We start from the raw sequence: 8,301 nt of genomic DNA, 5'->3' as shown, positions 1-8,301 counted from the left end.
GCCCCTCTCTGTCAATAAATGAGGCTGTTGGCCAGGGTTTGGGAGCTGAACGCCAAGATGGGGTGGAGCAGAGCCTCGATGCCTGCCCTGCAACCTCAGATTATCCCCCTCTTCTGGAAACCTGGGCTACCTCACCCCCTGCTTCTTTTATGGCCTTGGCTTTCTCCCCTGTCCAGGCCCAGGAAGAAGCATGGGCTTTTGACCTTTTAGATTAACCCTACAGAAATCCCAGAGAAACCCTACCAGAAAACCCACCATAATCTCCATTAATACCCTAAACCTTACACCAGCATCCAGAATCTAAACTAACATCCCCAAACCTATGGTAACACCCAGGACTACCTGGCCCAGGCAGTGCTACAGTGCCACGCCAAGCATGGCACAGGAACCCCAACCCAGGCTCTCTGCAGGGGCACCTAAGCCTCCCAAGCTGGCGTTCTTGCTCCCCTGCACATGTTTTCTTTCCTGACCTAGACAGGACATTGTTCCTGAAGACTCCAAAGCCCTCACTGACCTAGGACTCAGTTTCGCTGTGGCAGAGGGAAGTGTGGGTGCACAGGGCACGGATATGGGTTGGGTGGTGCCTGCAGGATGTCAGAGCCCCGGAGAGGGACCTGGTCATCTGCCAACTTGTCAGGATGTCCAAGGAGCTCAAGCAGGAGGCCTAGAGGTTAGACCTTGGGAGGCCCTGCCTGAATCGGTTGGGCCCAGGTTTACTCAGAGATGGGTAAGCAGAATGAGGATGTGACAGATGTGGCTTCTCTTTTCCTTGGTCTCAGCTCAAGGACCCTCCTCCCCTGAGATTTGGGGGAAGTGGGCGGTCTGGGAGGACAGCAGACTGGATGGCCCCATAGGATCAGGGAAGCCCAGAAGCCATGATAGTTTACATCCTGGGGCTTCTGTGGAAATGTCCACTGATATAAAAGGAGACAGGATTGCTGGATTCCCCGGGCACACATCGGTACACATGTCTACTGTACAGATGTTTGGGGCGTGGATCGGGGGCGGGTATGGGAGGCGAAGATGATGGGAGAGTTGGAAAACGGCAGTTCAGAGGGAGGACACACAGGCCCAGTCCGTTAGTCTGATGAGAGAAGAGACTCACATCTAAGACCTGATTTAGGAATAGCTGGAAGGGGTTGTTCAGTGCAGGGAGAAACAGAGGAGAACCAAGGCTTTCAAATCAGGAGGGCTTCGTGGAGGAGGAGAGTGAGCCGTGGGATAGAAGAGAAGGGAGGGGCAGAGCTGAGGAGGGCTCTGGGCGGCTCTGCGGCTCTGACTGTGGGGGAGACAGATTTTCTGGCCAGGCTGAGAGTCCAACCTGCAGAGTCACCAGAAGTTAGAATCTCTGGGGGTAAAATTCTGAGGATGAGCGTGGAGGTGGAGGCAGGAGGTTTGGGGACTCCAGGCTCTGCCCTGAACCCTCAGCCTTGAGCGGTTCACACACACTAATAATGTCTTCTTTCCCTCATCATAGGGGATGAAGCAAGCATTCTTGATTTTTAAAAAGCTTCTATGGTGGGTGAGAATACCACTTGGGAGGGGGATATTTGGGCCCCAATTTAATAGATTTCAGCAGTGTCAGCCCCTCCTGGTGTGTGAGAAGGCAAGTTCTGAGGGGCTAGGACAGCTCTGCCACAAGCCAGTCCCTTAAACAGCCTGAATTTCCCTAAAACGAGGGGAGTTGCACTGGCTGATCACTCGGGGCCCCTTCCTCCGTCTGATATTTGTTTAATAATTTTCAAGTCCCTTACAAGAATCAAATGAGATCATGCATGCTGAGAAGCTTTGACAAAATATAAAGCATGCTCTCATTGTGAGGGGTTCAGGGGCTGCCTGGGGCCGGGCGGAAAGGCGCTTAGAGGTGGGCCATGGGCTGGGACCCCCGGAAGGGAAAGGCAGGCCCCTACTGGGTTTATGCCCCTCCCTTGCCACTGCCTTGCCCCTTCCCAGCCCAGCCCCAGGCTCTGGGGACTGAGCCCGGCTCAGGATGGGGGTGGGGCCCCCAGGGGCAGGGGCAGAGGGGTGGGAGCCTCCCCTTCAAGTGGCTCCGAGCTGGAGCACAGCAATTACGCAGGAGGATTTATGTCCTTTTGCCTTTAATCGGAAACTCCGTGTCAAGAAGAAAAATCTGCAGTGTCCTCCAGCCCGGCTTCCTGCTTTATCATTATTATTGGAGGAAGGTTGATCTGGAAACTTAAGGAAAAGTGAGGTTGGGGGTGGAAGCCACCAGGGAAAGGGAGGTGTGGGGCAGAGGGTGGCCTTCCTACTGTTCGTCCTGCTTCATCACAAGAAGGGGACAAAGGGCAGGCCGGGGGTTGAGGGTCCTGGAGGGCAGGTGAGAAGAGACAAGAGGTTCACTAGGGGAAGGGTAGGGGCTGGGGATCATGGGAGGAAGGGGCATCGGGGAGCAAGGGAGACACCAGGAGGGAGGGAAAGGATGGGTGACCACAGGGGGCAACCAGGAGTTAAAGGGACTTGGGAAAGAGGACGAAGAGAACTAGGGCTCATGGTGGAGGGAAGGGGCGGCCAGGTGCTGGAGGGACACTGGGGTGGGGGGTGGAGGGGGTGGAATAACCGGAAGCGGGGAGCAGTGGCTCTAAGGGGGATGCTGTGGGAGAGGGAGACTGTAGGGTAACCAGAGGGGACACAGGGTGGAGGGAAGAGGAGGGCTGGGAGTCATGGAGAAAAGAGGCATCCAGGGCCTGGGATGTGCAAGGGCTGGGGCTGATGGGGGGCTGGGCCAGGGACTCCGGGACTGTGGCCGTCTCCGTCTGTACCTGCTGACCTGCCCCCAGGAAGGCCATTCCTCCCCTGGCCCACCCAGGACCCGTGTCTCCTGGTCTCCTGGGTGGAGGGCGCTGACCTCTCACAAAGCCCCAGGTTTCCCCTTCCACTTTGGGAGCAATTTCTCCAGGAGATGGGGTATAGTGCTTGGGAATATGCTGCAGGAATCCTTGGGCCCTGGGGAGACTGGACTAGAAGTGTTGGAAGGTGAAAGGCCTGCACCCTGGGGAAGGGGAGGGACCCAGGAGAAAAGGCCTCCTAACGCCCCCAACATCCTTGTTTGGAAGTTCCCCCTAGTGTCTTAGCTGTTATCCCTCCTGTTGCCGGGATTTCATTCTCGTGCGTGGAAAGGGCACCAGCCCTGGAATCGGTTCCTGGGAACTGACTCCCTGTGTGCACTTCTGTGAATCTCAGGGTTCGCACCCACAGCGTGCAGTATCTACACGGCAGGCCGTGGTCAGGATTAGAGATGATTAGGTAAAGGGTCCAGCATGTAGTAGGCCTTCTAAAGACACCATAGCCACCTGGGGGGTAATGCCTAATATATGCAACCTCCTTCATTTACAAAGGACAGATTAATTCTCTGTGAGTTTCCTCAATGAGCCTGGGTGGGTATCATTATCATCCTAGAGATGGGAGCCATGGCAGAGCGGCTGAGTGAGGTGCCCAAGAGCACACAGCACATCACTGGAGCAGCCAGGTGAGACGGCCCCATAATACCTCCTGAGGTCCTTGAAGATCTTCCTCTGGGTCTCCTCCCTCCCTCCCTCCTTCCCCTGAGGGCCTCACACTCGGCCCCTCGGCCCTGGGATCTGGGGTCGTTTGGGATGCTCAGTGGAGTGTCTTGGCTTCCGATCCTCCTGCAGTCCGGGCCGTGCCCACCCTCGCTCGCCTCCATCCCGGCTCAACTGAGAGGTTTTATGGCCGTTTACGAGCAATTTCTGTCCATATATCACTGGAGATATATAGCCAGGCAAATATTAGGGACCCAAGCAGAGGTTTTAAGAGATGAGTTTTACTGCCGCTGAAAGAAGGCATGATAGGCAGCCTGTGGAGACCCACCTCCCTCTCGCTTACTTGGCGGCGGCCGGGCGGTGGCAGCATGGACTGGCGTTCGGCCAGGAAAACTGTCTGTGAGCACCCAGGGGTGCCAGCCTGAGGGGAGTGATCAAAGAGTGGGGCTCTGATCCTCAGAGAGCTGTGTGAGTGGGAAGAGGTGGGGTCCCAAAGCAGACCAGAGGTCACAGGCTGGCCTGGACAGAACACCCTCTCCAATCCTGAGCAAGAAGACACGGAGCTCCTATGGATTCGCTCCACAGAAACACAGATTGAAGTGAGACACCAGGAAAGCACTGCCCAACACGGGCCACTGGAAGAAGCTGCCGTGTTGCCTTTTGCGGGAAGTCCTTAAAACCTGGATCTGAACGAGGAAACCGCTGGCCAGAGGCAGAGGGCTGGACGCATGGCCTCTTACCCTCTTGGACCCTGCGCAGGTGATGCTGGAGGAAGGCCTGCAGGAGGCCGGCCTTGACCTCCTCTGCGCTGGGCCCAGGCCTGTGTGGGCCGCTGGGTTTGGGTGAGCACAGAGAGGTGAGGAGAGCCTTCTTGGCTTGTGGCATATGGTGAGAAGATGTCCCCGGGAATCCTCGCTGCTGATTTAAGCAGCTCCGACAGCTTTATGGCGCCTCCTCGAGTGAGCCCCCAACGTTGGCCATTTAACTTTTTAGCGTTGTTTAACGCTTAGGCTCCGGCGAACAGGCAGGCCCCTCGGCCCCAGAGGCAGCAGTACTAAATCAGGACACTCTGAGGCCCCGATAAATAATTTTTACAGGGCACGCAGCCCATAGATCACCAGTGGGGGTGGGGGGAGAGCGGCTGTGATATTTCAACCAATTGTCATATATGACTGCTCTGTGCTCTGATCCAGGTCATGCACATGGCAGCCGGCTTCATAGCCAAAGTCAGCTCCAGGGCCCTCCAACCGGGGCACGGGCGGGGCTGCGGGAGATGGTGGCTCCGATTACCCCACAGCCAGCGGATGACCCGCGGACTCATCGTCTGCTCAACCTGCCCTAGTGTGCCGAGCGTGGGCCCCCATCCGAGCCGCCTCTGGCACTGGGAGAAGGAAGGGTTGAGGGCCGGGTGGGAAGAGAGCAAGAGAAAGAACTTTCTGTAGCCAAAAAAGTCACTTTTCAGACCACCTCCCCGGTTCCCCCATCCGACTCCAAACCTGAGGGTCCCAGGAGAGAGCGGGCAGCATGCCTGCAGCAGAGGGAGGAGGGTAGAGCTCAGGGCTAGAGGGAACAGGAACTGTGTGTCAGCTACACGCCATTCACACCTCTAGTGAAAGAGGCGGGTGGGGAGTAGAAAGAGGTGCGAACAGTGCGGAGGAGGAAGGCCAGGGAAGGATAGGGACAGAAAAATGAAGATGGAAAGACACGTGAAGACTCAGAGAGAAAGTGAGAGAGAGGCAAGGGGAGACAGACAGAAACTCACCCAGAGAGGACGCTTCAACGGGCAGGGACTTTTCCTAAAGCCGGGTACAAAGCCAGAGAGACGGTGGTGTGAACAGACCTGGGGAGGACGGCGTCTGTGCCAGGTGGGCCCGCCCGTGCCCTGGGAGGGCACCTCCAGCTGGCTCCGGGCCTGTTTCCCAGCCCCAGCTCCACGCTGCTCCCTCCTCCCCCTCCCCCCCAGTGCCCTTGCCCTGTCCCCTCATCTGTAAGATCCTGGGATTTGCAGGGACACTTAATCCATATGGAGCTGATTCATTCCCATCTAAATCATCTCCACGAGCTTCCCTAAGAGCGCTTGGATGTGCCAGCCGCCATCCCTCTCCCCCGGCGATGGCGGGCTGGGGGCTGCCGGTAAACAAACCTCAGCCGCCATCCATCCATCCTGGCGTCGTCCGTCAGTCCAGCCAAGACCATTCATCTCTCCAACCCTGCTCCCCACCCCCGCTTCGCTCCTCCAGTCCCTCCTTCTGTCTGTCTGTCCCTCTGTGTGTCCCCTCCTCCTCATGCCCCTCAGCTAGAACCTCCACCTCTCTGCCTTGTCCCGGGTAGGATCTTGGGGGGTCATGTCGGCCGTGCCCCCACCTGCAGACAGGAGCCTTACCTCACCCCTGGCACAGCAAGACAGGGGCTCTCCTGGTTCACCGCCTTCCAAGAGGAAAGGTCTTCTGATGATTTTACTGTACGACGTTGACAACCTGTGCTCAAGGAAGTTCTTCCTTCTGTCTAGCTTGCGGGTCTGAGGTCCACATATGATCACATGTCTGAGCGGGGGTGAGGGTAAGATTATGGGGTTCTGTACAAACATGAGGGTCTCCAGGATTTGTAATATGTACTTCTCTGGGTCTCTAGCAGCAAGAGTCAGGCCCAGGCCAAGCACATAGTGGATGCTCCGTGTCAGTTGCTTACTGGCTACCATCTTACCTGTCAGCTCCAGTGAGTCCAGGGGCCTCCCATATACCCCAGGGAGGTTTTCAGTGAACTGATCCAGTGGGTTTGATTCAGGGCCCGGATCGTGGCACCTCTAGCCTGGCAGGGTTGGCAGGAAACACGAAGGAAGTGTCTCTCACTTCTGCCCTCCCACCCAAACTCCTTAGCCCTGTCCTGGGGGTGGTGTTTGCCCAGACAACTCTGTCTTGACCATGATGGGCTGAAGAGGAGGAGAGTGGGCAAGCAGGTGCTGGGTATCTTCCTTGGCACCGAAGCAAAACCCTCACATCTGGGGAAAGCCCTTAGGGTTACATGGACCACTAAGGAGAGAGCGGGGGCAATTGCTGCTCCTGGCCCCGGTCTTGGGCATGGCGGCCCTTCCCCTCTCAGGTTCTTCATGTCAGCCTGGGAAGGGTAACTCTGGGAACGGGCTGGGGCTCTGCTAGCCTCTCATGAGAGGAGAAGGGAGCATTTCTTCTGGTCTCATCTCAGTTTCTCCATCCACAGCAGCAGTGGGAGTGGGAGAACAAGGCTGTCTCTGGAGTAGAGTTTGGGTCAGACTCTAGCAGCCCTGCAGGGGGATGATTTGGGCATGGGTGCAAGGGTTTAGGGTGGTGGAAGTGGAGCCACAGGGAGGGATGAGGGCAGCATTTGCGGATCCCACAGTAACAGTGAGTGGGAGAGGCAGAGGAGAAGGAGGTGCGGAGGCCGAGTCTTCGGATGGCCTGAGGGGGCTGGGGCTCCAGCCCCTCCCTGAGGCCCAGGACACCTTGCTGAGCATCTGACCTCCCCCTCAGGCCAGACCAGACCAGGTAGAGAATCCCACTGCACGGGTGCCCCCTCCTGCACTCTGGTTCGCAGCGCCTTTCCCCCTTGTCATTGGTCCCCTCCAGGGAGCCGCTGTGAGTGCACAGAACAGGTGGGGCTCTCCCAGCTGCGATCCAGCTGTGAAGAACCCTGACCATGCCCCTCCCATCCCCCTGCAGGAGAGAAGGTTCTAATTCTAGCCAGAAAGATGAGAAGGATGGTACGGGGAGAGGGTCCAGAGGAGCGCGTGGAAGCTAACCACTTGCCCCAGTTGTGTGAACATATGTGTGGGAGGGGAGGGGCCTGCAGGTGGCAAGGCCCAGCTGAAGAATGATCGAGTGTTTCTTAGTTCTCTGAGCTAGAGACATATGGGCTATATAAGACCAAGCAAAACGAGAAATTATTGCTTAAGAGAGAGAGGACATGGGGGGATAAGAAAAAATTCAAGCCAGAGAGACCCAATGCCACTTGCCCCCTCACCATCATGACCTGATCCATCTGTGCTTGACTGGATCAAAGTCCAAGGGGAGGGAGAGGTCTGAGAACTGACCCTCAGGGCCTCCGGCAGGGGAAAAGCTGATCCTCCGAACGTGCATTTCCCCGATGTTACACAGAGCACGGGGAGCTGCGAACAGCCGCCCAAATTCTCCAGGTGGGACAGTGGGTGGAGCTTTCTCCATCTTCCTCCGTCCTTCTTGTGCCCGCCTCTCTCTCCATCCCTCCCCTCTCTCTAGTCCAATGGGGAACCAGTTCTCTCTTCTCCCGCTGGCCTGTCTCTCATGGTTCTCCCCAGCACTGAGCCCTCCTCATCCACTCAGTGGCTCCCACCTCTCTTGTCTCCTCTGGATCTCCCCTTCCTGCACCAAGCCTCCTAGGCTTTGTCTATCCTCACGTAGGCCCCTCCCCCTAAATCAAGTTCACTTACCCAACCTTGTGACTGATGGAACTCCTTTAGGGTCCACTGTGGGCTGGTGCCTTGGTCCAGCTCCAGGGTTGGAGTTTCTCTGGTCCGTCTGGCCTCTATCACTCAACATCCACATGTCTGGTTTAGACTGTGACCTCCACAGGACTGGCAAGGATCCAAGTGTTTATGTGGTCACCAGCACAGCTCCGGGAGCAACCTGATTTTTGATAGAGTTGACAGCTTTTCTTTTGATTCCATGAAGCAGAAGTAGCTAGAAGGATGCTGAGAGGTCTTAGAGGACCACTGAGTGTGACTAAGGCACTTCCTCCAGGGAAGCCACCTCCTGCTACAACAAGCAGT

The sequence above is a fragment of the Kogia breviceps genome, chromosome 12 (assembly GCF_026419965.1).
Source record: "Kogia breviceps isolate mKogBre1 chromosome 12, mKogBre1 haplotype 1, whole genome shotgun sequence".
Classification (NCBI taxonomy): domain Eukaryota; kingdom Metazoa; phylum Chordata; class Mammalia; order Artiodactyla; family Physeteridae; genus Kogia; species Kogia breviceps.
Note: the sequence above shows the minus strand (reverse complement) of the source record.